General features: G+C 45.6%; 1 protein-coding gene across 3 annotated transcripts in view; it reads right to left on the bottom strand.

Moving 5' to 3' along the window:
- The window catches only part of dclre1c (DNA cross-link repair 1C, PSO2 homolog (S. cerevisiae)), an 81,074-nt gene extending 66,230 nt beyond the window's left edge, over positions 1–14,844 (bottom strand). For all 3 annotated transcript variants that reach the window (XM_087999324.1, XM_087999325.1, XM_087999323.1), the window contains exons 1-2: positions 13,961–14,844; positions 13,661–13,864 (exon numbers count right to left, since the gene is read on the bottom strand). The gene's annotated coding sequence lies outside the window, so the exon portion shown is untranslated. The remainder of the gene's footprint in view (positions 1–13,660; positions 13,865–13,960) is intronic.
- Between the last annotated feature and the right edge of the window lie 522 nt (positions 14,845–15,366).

Here is a 15,366-nt window from a genome sequence, read left to right as displayed (position 1 = left end):
TATGAGATATTGATAAGCAGTCTATAAATACACAATCGAGTCGAGAGTGTGGCGCTGGAAAAGCATAGCAGGTCAGGCAGCATCCGCGGAGCAGAAAATCGACGTTTTGGGCAAAAGCCCTTATCAGGAATGAGGAGGGGCTTTTGCCCGAAACGTCAATTTTCCTGCTCCTCGGATACCACATGACCTGCTGTGCTTTTCCAGCATCACAGTCTCGACTCTGATCTCCAGCATCTGCAGTACTCACTTTTGCCTATAAATACACAATGACGAGCAAATGATACAGCAAGGCTTTGCATTTTAAAACTTTCAACTATTAAAGTTCAAAGTTACAAATTATTGTAACATGGAATGTGGGCATCACTGGGTAAGCCAAGTTTATTAGCCATCCCTAATTGTCCTTGAATGTGGCGGTGAGCAGCTGCCTTCAACCACTGCTGCCCATGTGCTGTGGGAATTGCCCTTGAGGGAATTCCATGAGTTTGAGCCAACAATACTGAAGGAATGGTGATATATTTCCAGGCCACGATGGTGAATGACTTGGAAGAGAACTTACAGGGAGTGGTGTTCTGATGTATCTGCTGTCCTTGTCCTTCTAGATGATAGAGATTGTGGGTTTGGAAGGTGCTAATGAAGGAATCTTGTGCAAGGACACCTATACTCTATTATACAGGTGTATATGTGAATGTATCTTATGCAGCCCTTCATTATGTGATTATGGATATATTTGTACAGCCATTCCACAAATGTTTTAGTTATATTGGTGTTGATTATGCACATCTTATGGATAAGTACACTTCCATATATAGTTAATTGTTACGGACCTCAATGAGATGATACCGTCAGGAAGAATTGTTCCATCGGTCCAGGCAGAGATAACTGTTGGTAGAATTGTTTAACTTGGGTTCTGGGGCAGTTGGAAATGGGGACAATGGAGATGGGTTTGGAAATTTGGTGGCGAGTTTGCTTAGAGTTGGACAGTGGTTAAGTTTCTGCTCGGCTGGAGGTTCGCATGGGACAGGAGCGGGTGGTTTATATTAAGTGGGTCTTCAAGAATGTGTCAAAAAGACCTAGTGTTTCCACCCTCTTCCAGCTGGACATCATTCATATGCTCTGACTGGGACTTGGCAGATTTCCCACGTGTTTCTGTGTTACATTTTTCATGAGAAAGATTGAGTTCCCTGTAGAGTGAGATACATCCTCGTAGTGATAAATTGCTAACCCACACTGGTGCCAGTGGCCATTGCATTGCTGCATTTTGTTAAAGATGGCGAGGATGCTGAGGAGTTAATACTTTTAGTTGTTCCTTTTTCCTTCACTCTTGATCTGGGTCCTGACCCCAAACAGCCTTCAGGCTTTCTGTCTTGGTTTTGGTCACAGAGTTCAGGATGATGTGCAAAGTAGAGATGCAACTGAAAGAAGCTATTGGGCAGCAAAGGAAGATTTCCAAAGGTTGTGTTAGGTAATGCTGAAACCTGGAAAGTATTGCAGGGTTCTGGTGAAGTTTGTCAGCTGGAGATAGAAGAATTAGCAAGGTGTCACTTTTCAGCTAATTAGTGGAAGCTCATAATCTAGCTCATAATCAAATCACCCAGTTTTTCTATTAGTTACTATCTAGAACCACAATTGAAAGTATGCATATGTAGATGAGGAGGTTCACACAGATGAAGAAAGTATTCAATTGAGTGAGCTAATGGAGAAGACCTGTCACCTATGCAGTAGACACTTCCCTCAGAAGGAGTCAGTTAAATCAGGTAAGGAAGGAGAGGAGAAAAATGACTAAACCAAAAGTGATAGATATCAATATTGGTAAAACTGGTGCAAACTGTGTCTTGCTCCTTGAACTGTTACCAATACCAAAGGCAGCGGCACAAGCTCACTCAAAGAGCTCAGCTTTGAAATTAATACCACCAGATTCTGAAAGTCAAAGAACATACTAACTCCTATGTGAAGAGAAGGTTAATTATGGAGCAACCATCGTGATCTATACCTCCAAAACAAAATCATAACTCTCTTTCAGGGTGTTCAGTTGGAAATTGCTTTGGGTGGTTTTTCTACCAATATCCCCACCCTCAATAATGGGGGTGCCCAGCACATCTATGTTAAAGATGAGGCTGATGCATTTGCAACAAACTTTGGGCCAGGAGTGCCAAATGGATGATCCATCTTGACCACCTCCAGAGGTAATATACAAAAGAAGCAAATATGATGTCAGAGAAACCATTTTCACAATGAGTGGTTTGAGCCTGGAATGCACCACTGGGAAATGTAGCAGAGAATGGAACAGAACAGTCTTTATTGTTACATATACTCAATGAGTACAGTGAAAAGTTTATACGTTTCCAATTACAGTGCTGACTTAGATACAAAAGTACTCAGGCACAGCTTCTTTAGTTACAAAACAATAGAGAAATAAAAAGTCCAGCATTACAGAAATAAAGGTTCAGTACAGCAGACCATGCTGGCACTTAGAACCCAGTCCGCACCGGGCCCTGGTTCCACACCGCGCCAGCGACACGCCACACAGAGAGGCTGCTATGGGGGGAGGCTGCTGCACCATGCCGGGAGCTTACCACGCCATGCCAGGAGGTCACTATGCCAATGCCAGGAGGTTGCTATGCCAATGCCGGGAGGCTGGGACCTCGCCACGCCAACACTGGGAGGTTGCTATGGCAACAACGTGAGGCTGGGAGCTTGCCACGCCAACACGAGGAGGTCACTATGCTAGCACTGGAAGGCTGGGAGGTCGCCATGCCAACGCCAGAGGCTACAGGCTTGCCATGCTAACGCTGGAGGGTTGCTATGCCAATGCCATGAGGTTACTATGCCAGCGCTGGGAGGCTGAGAGGTCGCCATGCCAATGCCGGGAGGCCAATGCGGGAGATTCAATTGAGACATTCAGTATAACATTAGATGATTGTTTCTAGTTAAATAATGTGCACAGATGTGGTGAAAAGACAGGAGAATGGCATAAAGTCATGATGCTCATTTGGAGAGCTGATTCAGACATGATGCGCTGAATGGTCTCTGCACTGTAACACCTCTGTGACTTTGTAGTAAAGTATATTATCAAGGGCCAGTGCCTTCAGGAAATGATGAGAAGGCTGTATATTTTCTACAGTCTGTTCTGTGATAACTCATGTTCCTTCAATGCGAATTGTCTTTAACGTGATTGAAGAATTTGGACCATTATTTGGAGAACTCAAACTTTCCTTACCTGTATTGGCTATAACGCGACTCCAGCCTCATTAGTTTAAATGGTGCAGCTATTATGCGATTTTCTTATAATGTGAGATCGCACAAGAATGGGACTATCGCATTACATCAGAACCGACTGTACTTTTCTTCACCAAAGTACTTAGAGCAACGTTTCAGGGCTAGTACACTGAAGATACACTTATAAATTATTACATCTGACCAATGCTTGATTCCATAATTAGATACCACAGAATGATCACGAAGTCTCAAAAAGAATTTGTGAGCAGTAAAATATCAGCATCAGAAAATGAGAGATGAATGCTTTTAGTAAAACTGTTCAGACAAATGTAATCAGAATTTCCAATGGTGGAATTGAAGATGAAATGTTGTTGCAAATTCAAAAGGTTTGTGATAGGAGCAGAAATCTTTACCTACCCTGAATTTACCTACCAGGATTAGAGAACAGTTTAAGGTCAAAATAGGAACAGAAATTCATAGAAAGCAACTAAGACACTTCCTTTCTATGTATGTTGTACAGCCAGGGATCAAGCAACTTGTAATAGTATTGCCAGGCCTGCAGAGGATCAGAATTGACCCTCCTAGAGATCAGAGATATGTTGCTATCAGCAACAGAATTAAATTCACGTTGAAATCAATATTTCCATGAAAGTACGGACTGAAAAGGAAAAGGATCTTCTCAATGATATCCTGCTTAGGTTCCTCCAGGGCTACTCAGCTTCTGACGTTATTATAGCTTTGGTTCAAGCATGGTCAAAAGAGCTGAATTGCAGAGGTGAGGTGAGAGTGACAGCCCTTGACATCAAGGCTGCATTTGACCAAGTATGGCATCAAGGACCCCTAGCAAAACGGATTGAGACGTCATGTTTAGGTTGTATTAGGGCTTTGGTGAGGCCACTTTTGGAGTACTGTGTACAGTTCTGGTTGTCCTGCTATAGAAAAGATATTATTAAATTGGAGAGTGTTCAGAGAAGATTTACCAGAATGTTGACAGGATTGGAGTGTTTCAGTTATAAAGATAGGTTGGATAGCCTGGGACTTTTTTAACTAGAGATTAGAAATTTGAGGGATGCACTTATAAAGGTTTATAAAATCATGAGGGACATAGATCTGGTGAATAGCAAAGGTCTTTTTCTGAGGATGGGTGAATTAAAAAATAGGGGGCATATTTTTAAGGTGAGAGTACAAAGTTTTAAAAGGGACTTGAGTGGCAACTTTTTCATGTAGATGGTAGTTCACGTGTGGAATGAACTGCCAGAGGAAGTGGTAGAGGTGGGTACGATTACAACATTTAAACAGGTACATGAATAGGAAAGGTTTAGAGGGGTATGGGCCAAATGCAGGGCAAGTGGGACTAGTTTAATTTGGGAAACTTGGTCGGCATTGAAGGGTCTGTTTCCGTGCAGTTTGCCTCTATTAATCAATGGGTATCAGGGAGAAAATTCTCCACTAGTTGGAGTCATACATGGCACATAGGAAGATGGTTGGAGGTGAAGGTTGGAGGTCATCTCAGCTCCAGGACATCTCTATGGGGAATCCTTAAGGTAGTGTTCTCAACCCAACCATCTCCAGCACTTCCAAAACCAAGACCACTTCCATCTAGAAGGACATGGGCAGCAGATACATGAGAACACTATCACCTTCAAGTTCCCCTCCAAGCTAATCACCATCCTGACTTGTAAATATCTCGCTGTTCCTTCAGGGTTGCTGGGTCAAAAATCTGGTATTCCCTCCCTAAGGGCATTGTGGGCCCATGGACTGCAGCCGTTTAAGAAGGCAGCTCGCCACCACCACCTCACGGGCAATTAGGACAGACAGTAAAGGCTACCCCAGACAGTGACACTCACGTCCCACAAGTAACTAATAGAATATCTGGTTCCAAAAACCAATTCCTCTAAATGGAGCACAAAAGGAGGCCATTTGGTCCATTGGACATATACGGGTTCTCCATGGAGCAATCCATTACCCTGCTCTCCTCTGCAGACAAGCAAGTTTATTTCCTGAAAGTGCTTGTCCAATGTCCTGTTGAAATTATTGATCATTTCCATTTCCATGCCCAATTTGCAGACAGAGAGTTCCAGGTCATGACCACTCACTGCATAAGAAACACTTCTTCCTCACCTCCCACACATCTCTTGCCCAATTTCTCAAATAATTGTTGCATTCTCTAAGATGTTAACAATCCATCTATTTCAGGAAAGTGAAACCATTGTTTATAACAGCCACCAGATGGAACTGGTGTGAGGTTTAAATGGGGAATTGAAAGAGTGAAGTTATAAATGGGTTCAGGCAGGGAGTGAGTCCATGTGTTTCACATCCAAATAGCAGAACGTAAGGTCTCACATCGATGCAAACATTGTACAGTAAACAGAAATCAATGATTTTACATAGTTATGTATTCTCCCATGTGCATCTTCCTCACAATCACATTCAGAAGGCTGATTTTCAATTCATAAAACTTCTGTTGCTTAAGACATTACACCCAACACAGCAAACATATAGAAAGAAATAACAGCAATAACTCCCAAAAACCTGTCCACCATCTAAAAGGAATTTTCCCTGATGCATGCAGTTCCAATAACACTCAAGACGTTTGACAGCATTTCGGGTAGAACAACCCACTTGATTGCAGCACATTCACAGAAATCCACCACCAGCACTCAGTAGCAGCAGTGTGTACTATCTACAAGATGCACTGCAGAAATTCACCAAGGCTCATTTGACAACACATTCCAAAGCCACGACCACTTCCATCTAGAAGGACAAGGGTAGCACCACCACTAGCAAGTTCCCCTCTGAGCCACTCACCATTGTGACTTGGAAATATTTCACCGGCTGGACAGTTTATTATCCAAGGATTGAGAACAGCATCTTTCACAAATCCCAAAAACATTCAGAGAAATCTTATGAAACACACTAGTGAGATTTAGCAGCAACAGGTCAACCGAGGGCATGGATAAGGTGAATAGCCAAAGTATTTTCCCCAGGGTAGTGGAGTCCAGAACAAGAGGGTGCAGGTTTAAGGTGAGAAGGGTAAAATTTAAAAGGGACCTAAGGGACAACTGTTTCACACAGATGGTGGTGCGTGTATGGAATGAGTTGCCAGAGGAAGTGGTGGAAGCTGGTACAATTACAACATTTAAAAGGCATCTGGGTGCATATATGAATAGGAAAGGTTGAGAGGGATATGGGCCAAGTGCTGGAAAATGGGACTAGACTAATGTAGAATGTCTGGTCTGCATGGAGGAGTTGGACTGAAGGGTCTGTTTCCGTGCTGTACATCTCTATGGCTGACTGGCTCAGTCACTTTCTGTATTAGTGGTGCTGAAAGAGCACAGTAGTTCAGGCAGCATCCAAGGAGCAGCGAGATCGACGTTTCGGGCAAAAGCCCTTCATCAGGAATAAAGGCAGAGAGCCTGAAGCGTGGAGAGATAAGCTAGAGGAGGGTGGGGGTGGAGAGAAAGTAGTATAGAGTACAATAGGTGGGTGGGGGAGGGGATGAAGGTGATAGGTCAGGGAGGAGGGTGGAGTGGATAGGTGGAAAAGGAGCTAGGCAGGTAGGACAAGTCCAGACAAGTCATTGGGACAGTGCTGAGCTGGAACTTTGGAACTAGGGTGAGGTGGGGGAAGGGGAAATGAGGAAACTGTTGAAGTCCACATTGATGCCCTGGGGTTAAAGTGTTCTGAGGCGGAAGATGAGGCGTTCTTCCTCCAGGCGTCTGGTGGTGAGGGAGCGGCGGTGAAGGAGGCCCAGGACCTCCATGTCCTCAGCAGAGTGGGAGGGGGAGTTGAAATGTTGGGCCACAGGGCGGTGTGGTTGTTTGGTGCGGGTGTCCCGGAGATGTTCCCTAAAGCGCTCTGCTAGGAGGCGCCCAGTCTCCCCAATGTAGAGGAGACCGCATCGGGAGCAACGGATACAATTGCGGTCTCTAAAGAAGGAGGCCATCTGGTGTGTTCTGTGGTGGAACTGGTCCTCCTGGAAGCAGATACAGCAGAGGCGGAGGAATTGGGAATACGGGATGGCATTTTTGCAAGAGGTAGGGTGGGAAGAGGTGTAATCCAGGTAGCTGTGGGAGTCAGTGGGTTTGTAAAAAATGTCAGTGTCAAGTTGGTCGTCATTAATGGAGATGGAGAGGTCCAGGAAGGGGAGGGAGGTGTCAGAGATGGTCCAGGTAAATTTAAGGTCAGGGTGGAATGTGTTGGTGAAGTTGATGAATTGCTCAACCTCTTCGCGGGAGCACGAGGTGGCGCCAATGCAGTCATCAATGTAGTGGAGGAAGAGATGGGGGGGAGTGGTGCCAGTGTAATTACGGGAGATCAAATGTTCTACGTAGCCAACAAAGAGACAGGCATAGCTGGGGCCCATACTTGTGCCCATGGCTACCCCTTTGGTCTGGAGGAAGTGGGAGGATTCGAAGGAGAAATTGTTAAGGGTGAGGACCAGTTCGGCCAAACGAATGAGAGTGCTGGTGGAAGGATACTGTTGGGGACATCTGGAGTGGAATCAACGGAGGGCTTGGAGGCCCTGGTCATGGCGGATGGAGGTGTAGAGGGATTGGATATCCATGGTGAAGATGAGGCGTTGGGGGCCGGGGAAACGGAAGTATTGGAGGAGGTGGAGAGCGTGGGTGGTGTCTCAAACGTATGTGGGGAGTTCCTGGACTAGGGGGGATAGGACAGTGTCGAGGTAGGTAGAGATGAGTTCAGTGGGGCAGGAGCAGGCTGAGGCAATGGGTCGGCCAGGTTGGTCAGGCTTGTGGATCTTGGGAAGGAGGTAGAACCGGGCAGTGCGGGGTTCCCGGACTATGAGGTTGGAAGCTGTGGGTGGGAGATCTCCAGAGATGATGAGGTTCTGTATGGTCTGGGAGATGATGGTTTGGTAATGGGGTGGTGGGGTCATGGTCGAGGGGGCGGTAGGATTCCCGCCCACCTTCCGAGGACCCCTTCGCCCACCTCCAACACACTGCATCAACCTGGACACCTCGCGCTGGCCTATTACCTGTCCTCGACCTCTTAATTTCCAACTGCCGCCGGGACAATAACCGCCTCAACCTGTCTACCCGCCTCCCCCACTCCAACCCCTCACCCTCACAACGCGCAGCCCTCCAATCCCTCTGCTCCAATCCCAACCTCAACATCAAGCCAGCAGATAAAGGGGGCGCAGTGGTAGTCTGGCGCACTGACCTCTACACCGCTGAAGCCAAACGCCAACACGAGGACACCTCTTCCGACCGCCCCCACCATGACCCCACCTTCAAATGTGGACTTCAATAGTTTCCTCATTTCCCCTTCCCCCACCTCACCCTAGTTCCAAAGTTCCAGCTCAGCACTGTCCCCATGACTTGTCTGGACTTGTCCGACCTGCCTATCTCCTTTTCCACCTATCCACTCCACCCTCTCCTCCCTGACCTATCACCTTCATCCCCTCCCCCACTCACCTATTGTACTCTAAGCTACTTTCTCCCCATCTCCACCCTCCTCTAGCTTATCTCTCCACGCTTCAGGCTCTCTGCCTTTATTCCTGATGAAGGGCTTTTGCCCGAAACGTCGATTTCGCTGCTCCTTGGATGTTGCCTGAACTGCTGTGCTCTTCCAGCACCACTAATCCAGAATCTGGTTTCCAGCATCTGCAGTCATTGTTTTTACTTCAGTCACTTTCTGTGACAGTTCTACGGCGAATATTAGAATAACATGTCTCTATATTAGAGAGGACAACTCTGTATCCAACCCTGTGGACTCAGACCCTCTCTGACAGCGACACAGAATTACACTAATTTAAAAAGGCACAACAGTATGCCATTCAGCCCAGTGGTGTATACCTGTTTTTATGCTCTACAGAAGCCCCCTCCTCCCCTATTTATAGGGCTTATCAACATCATTTTCTATTGCTTCCTCTCTTCCATTTAGTTTTCCCTTAATTTCAAGCATGCTGCTCATCTCAAGTATCACTATTATCACTATTTTACTTTGTAATTACTCTGGATAAAGATGTTTCTCCAGAACTTCCTGTAAGATTTATTTCTCACTGTCTTGTATTTATGTCCCCAGTTTGTGGATCCCCTACAAGTAGAAACATCTCCTCTGCTTCCACCCTTTAAGCAGCTATATCCTTTCAAAGGCTTGTATCACCCTCAGTTTTCATTTTTCCACTCTTTGTCCTTTGATGAGAAGATGACAAAGTTCAGCATCTGGTGTGTTTGATTCTGTTCTAGTGACTGCAAAGGTAAAATTGCTCAAGGGAATTCTGGTCCAAATAGAACAGGACAATGTAGATAACGGAGTATTGAATGAATTGTTCAGAATTCCTCTCCTTCTGCTTTCTCCCTGTGTCCGACAGGCTCTTGCTTTCTAAGGAAGCGAGAGGTGCAGCGATCCTGGGTGAGCTTCTTCCAGGATCTGGAGATGATATTGAAGATTTCGAAAGAACCACTGTGGGCGGCACGTTGGCACAGTGGTTAGCACTGCTGCCTCACAGCGCCAGAGACCCGGGTTCAATTCCCGCCTCAGGCGACTGACTGTGTGGAGTTTGCACATTCTCCCCGTGTCTGCGTGGGTTTCCTCCGGGTGCTCCGGTTTCCTCCCACACTCCAAAAACGTGCAGATTAGGTGAATTGGCCACGCTAAATTGCCTGTAGTGTTAGGTGCAGGGGTAACTGTAGGGGAATGGGTCTGGGTCGGTGCGCTTCGGCGGGTCGGTGTGGACTTGTTGGGCCGAAAGGCCTGTTTCCACACTGTAAAGTAATCTAATCTAATCTAATCTAATCTAAAAACCCTTTCAGAGTGTCCTTGTAGCTTTCTCTTTGACCACCATGACAGTGCAATCCAGCCTCAATCTCTCCAGAGAAAATAACCGAGTATCGGGCTGCTTTGATTCACAGAGAGATTATAGATTAAAATTAATATTTAGCTTCTCAGGGTTTATGCCTTTGATTGAAATGATGAATTGGTTCCCAGTGATATTAATATAAAAACAAGAAAATAGGACCAGGAGTAGGCCATTCAGCCCTTTGAGCCTGCTCCACTATTCAAATAATCATGGCTGATCATCCAAGTCAGTCCCCTGTTCCCACCTTCTCTCCATACCCTTTCATCCCTTTAGCCCCAAGACCTATATTTATCTCCTTCTTGAAAAATTCAATGTTTTAGCTTCAATCACTTTCTGTATCAAAGAACTCCACAGGCTCCCCACTCTCTGGGTGAAGTCGATTTCTCCTCACCTCTTTCCTAAATTCCCATATCCTTAGACTGTGACCCCTGGTTCTGGACTCCATAGTCATCAGGAACATTTTTCCATGTTTCCGCCATCTAGTCCTGAAAGAATTTTATAGGCTTCTATGAGATCGCCCTCATTCTTCTAAACTCCAGTAACTATGGTCTTAAACAATCCAGTCTCTCTTTACATTGTCAGTCCTGCCATCCCAGGAATCGAGCTGCTACATCTTCATTGCACTCCCTCCACAGCCAGTACAATCTTCCTTAGGTAAGGTGAACAAAACTGCATACAGTACTCCAGGTGTGGTTCTACCAGGACCCTGTACAATTGCAGCAAGACAACCCTGCTCCTGTACTCGAATTCTCTCATGATAAAGGCCAACATCCCATTTGTCTTCTTCACTATCTGATGCATCACATGCATACTCCCAGCAACTGGTGTAAAACACTGCTAGGTCTTGTTGCATCTCCCCCTTTCCCAATTTATCACCATTGAGATCATCAGCCTTTCTGTTATTGCTACCAAATTGGATAATCTCATCTTTACCCACACTATACTGTTTCTGCCATGCATTTGCTCCCTTACTCAACCTGTCCAAATCACAATGAAGCATCTCTGCAACCTCCTCCACAGCTCACCCTCCCACCCAGCATTTCGGCAATTATGTCACTGCAGCCTGACTGGTATACTTAAAGAGGTCTCGGACATTTGTACTTTTTGCCTGAATTTTAACATTGGACTTGTCCAGTTTGGACTGTGCCTTCAAGATGCACTGTCCTCACTTGCTTATGAAGTGCCAACACATAGCAGCTCGCTGCCTTAGTGCAATACCAGCCATGGCCAATACTCCCACTGGTGCATTTGTACTGGAGTGAGCTGATGGGCCTGATTTTCTGGCATCTTTATGCAGTATGACTAAACCCAGAAGGAAAAGCCAATTAAACTTAAGAACGACACAAACTGATCTGACTTGTCTTGTGGATAGTGCTCAAGGTGTGTGGTTCCACTCAAGTCCTGAACAATTGCAGCAAAACTTCCTTACTCTTGTACTCCAATTCCCTTGCAATAAAAATAAGCACATCAGTTGTTTTCCTAAGCGATTGCATGCAAGACAGTGGACTCTTCAAAGGAATTTGAAATGAACAATCATAAAAACAACACAGATTTAACTTACTTTCACCTTTTGAAGGCTGATAAAGAAGGTAGTCTCAGGTTTATTGAATTGTGTGGTGTGCCTGGACACCTCCAGTGAAAAGCAACAAATGGAAAACACACTCAGAGCAAACAGAATCTCCCTCCCAGGATTTACAATATATGGCAGTACAATTTAAGACATGTTACATTACATTCAAGAATGTTTCTGGGATATCTAGGCTCTTTTTAAAATTAAAACCTACTTAACTTCTGAGAATTCTATATCTGGTCACTTGTGATCAAATGTTTATCCTAAAATTAGTCAACCATCTAGTGATTTCTCTCCAAGAGGAAAAGCCTTCTTATCAGTCTTCTTATATTTTGGGAATGTGCTTCTAGTGTGGGAGTCTCATAGCTTCCAAAAGAGATAATTCTTGATTTAAATTTTCATTTCTCTTGTTAAAAATAGGAGACGACAGAAGTTTTCTTATTAATGTGGTCTAGCTTTAACATCGCTTCATTTTGGACTTCACCAACTATACAATAATGGACTTCTACTGTGTTTCAATTATTTTTATAAGCTTTTCCATTTTTATTTCTTTCCCTGAAGGCATGGTTTCTGCAATGAATATAAAACCCGTGCCTGCATAATGAAACACAAGGAAGCATATCTGACACAGAGCTCAATATCACAAAGTTTGCATCAGAGGTTTGAGGATGGAAATAAGAAGGGGAGAATTGTGGGTGCTTCAGCTTTGAAAGGAGGAGGTTGAGAGGAGATTTGAATAGAAATGTTAGGAGAAAAGTGAATATTTTTGCAAAGGCAAATTCAAAAAAATTGCAGAACAAGTTAGGAGGACAGTCAGTAGAATGCACACATCCACCCCACTGTGTTAATTAACATCATTACAATTACACAGTTCTTTCATTAGATTTTTCCCTTGAATAAAACAAATCTTATTATTTTGTTATTATTCTCAATCTGATGGAGATACTTTATTCCAATTCATAGCTGCTCTGACAGCACTGCCCAAATTATGATGTTTGTGACAAATCGCAGAACCATGCTGAATAATTTGACAACATTATAAAACAATTATCAATATTGTAAATAAAATACTCCACAACATTACTTTAAAAAGTCAATCACCCTATCTCCCAACGTTAACGGATCTTTTGAAAGGGTTCAGGATCTGGATTCACATCTTCACGAAATCTAAGTAGCTCCTCCTCTTGCTGTAGTTGAGAAGCAGAAAGCTGGAGGAGCACAACAAGCCAGCATCAAGAGCTGGATAAGTTCATGTTTTCGGTGGAACCCTTCTTCGGGATTGGAGGTGAGGGTAGGTTGGAGCTGCAGATAAAGAGGAGGGGGAGGGTTGTGGGTGGGGGGTGGGTCGGAAGAGTGAAGTAGTGATGGGTGAATATAAATGGTGGGTATGTGACAGTGCTGCTCCTTTAACAAGGTTATGTTGTCCTTTTTTTTCAGAGAGGTTGTAAAAGACACAGACTCCAAAAGGTCAAAGCTGAAGGGTTTTAGGACCAATTTGATCCTAAACAGATATCCAAACAGATACTTCCCCAGGCAAAAGGCTTCACGTTTTTTTTAAAAATCACTTGTACAATGAAAGGGAGTGGCTAGTTCTCCCAGCTCAGCTTTTCTCTGGTTGGATTTGGTATTATTTTGGCAGTCTGGCTATTCACTGAAAGCAGTCAGGCAGTTTGGAAGCTGCTGGACCCAAACACACAGGTCCATGTTGGTACTCTCTCTCCGACATCTCTCCAGTAAAACTCTGGGTTTGCCTTTTCCTTCTGTGCCAAGGGGTGTTTATGGGGATTGCTGCAAGTATTTGGAACAGCAACATTAGGTTGGTATGGTCGGGGATCCAAGATGGCGGCGATATGAGTGGTCTGCTTTGCTGAGCTCTGCATTTCAGCCTAGGCAAAGCAGCACTCTCACCTCCCCAGTTAAGTTATTTCTGCGAAATTTCGGCATTTAAAGAGTTATAGAACTTATACAAATTTCTTAAAGTCTGTTCTATTAAAGAAATATGACAAAAGATAAAAGTTTCAGCAAGTCCCAGCACACGGGACACTCACCCGAGAGATCAGATACTTCCACGGCTGCAGCTACAGCTCCCTCCACTAGTCCATTGGAGTTGCTCACCCACCAGCCCTGGCTATGGAGTTCGCGAAACTGCGAGGCATGATCGAGTCGTCAATTGAGGAGAAGTTCCATGGTAGGCTGGATCCGATCTTGGCCATCCTCCACAAGCACAAGGAGCAGCTGGAAGGCCTTGGATGCTGAATGGAAGAAGGTGAAAGAAGGACCGCAGGTTTGGAGACTGCGATTGACTCTTCAAAGGAATGAATTTGAGTACTGGAGAAGCAGATCCTTACCTTACGGGAGCAAGTTGATGATCTCGAGTATAGCGGTAGGCGGAAGAACATTTGTGCTGTGGGGCTGCCGAGGGAAGGAAAAGGTCAACAGCCAGCGAGCTTCTTAGAGAGCCGGCTGCCGTGATTTCTCAGCCTCGAGGTCACATCAGACCGGGTGAGAGTTGAAAGGGCCCATTGCGTAGCGGTGCGCAGGCCCGGCTGAGACCAGTGCCCCCGCACGGTCCTAGTTCAACTCCACAATTACAGGGCTGAAAATGTGTTGCTGGAAAAGCGCATTCAAAGAGCAGGAGAATCGACGTTTCGGGCATGAGCCCTTCTTCAGGAATGAGGAAAGTGTGCCCAGCAGGCTAAGATAAAAGGTAGGGAGGAGGGACCTCCAAACGGACCCCACCACCAGGGATATATTTCCCTCCCCTCCCCTATCAGCGTTCCGAAAAGATCGCTCCCTCCGTGACACCCTTGTCAGGTCCACACACCCCCACCAACCCAATCTCCTCTCCCAGCACCTTTCCCTGCAACCGCAAGAAATGCAAAACTTGCGCCCACACCTCCCCCCTTACTTCCCTCCAAGGCCCCAAGGGATCCTTCCATATCCGCCACAAGTTCACCTGCACCTCCACACACATCATTTACTGCATCCGCTACACCTGATGTGGCCTCCTCTATATTGGGGAGACGGGCCGCCTACTTGCGGAACGTTTCAGAGAACACCTCTGGGACACCCGGACCAACCAACCCAATCACCCTGTGGCTCAACACTTCAACTCCCCCTCCCACTCCACCAAGGACATGCAGGTCCTTGGACTCCTCCATCGCCAGACCATAGCAACACGATGGCTGGAGGAAGAGCGCCTCATCTTCCGCCTAGGAACCCTCCAACCACAAGGGATGGACTCAGATTTCTCCAGTTTTCTCATTTCCCCTCCCCCCACCTTGTCTCAGTCCCAACCCTCGAACTCAGCACCACCTTCCTAACCTGCAATCTTCTTCCTGACCCCTCTGCCCCCACCCCACTCCGGCCTATCACCCTCACCTTTACCTCCTTCCACCTATCGCATTTCCAACGCCCCTCCCCCAAGTCCCTCCTCCTTACCTTTTATCTTAGCCTGCTGGGCACTCTTTCCTCATTCCTGAAGAAGGGCTCATGTCCCGAAACGTCGATTCTCCTGCTCCTTGGATACTGCCTGACCTGCTGCGCTTTTCCAGCAACACATTTTCAGCTCTGATCTCCAGCATCTGCAGTCCTCACTTTCTCCTCCACAATTACAGGGACAAGTTAAAGTTATGGAAGCCTCCAGCATAAAGGGAAAGGATTCACAGGCCTTAACTTATGAAGGTTCCAAGATAATGTTCTTTCACAACTTCTCTGCAGCTGTAATTCGTAAAAGGAAGTCCTTTGATGAAGT

The sequence above is a fragment of the Chiloscyllium plagiosum genome, unplaced genomic scaffold (assembly GCF_037043375.1).
Source record: "Chiloscyllium plagiosum isolate Xiang-an unplaced genomic scaffold, Cpla_swu_hap1 HiC_scaffold_23, whole genome shotgun sequence".
Lineage (NCBI taxonomy): Eukaryota > Metazoa > Chordata > Chondrichthyes > Orectolobiformes > Hemiscylliidae > Chiloscyllium > Chiloscyllium plagiosum.
Note: the sequence above shows the minus strand (reverse complement) of the source record. Positions and strands in the feature narration are given on the sequence as shown.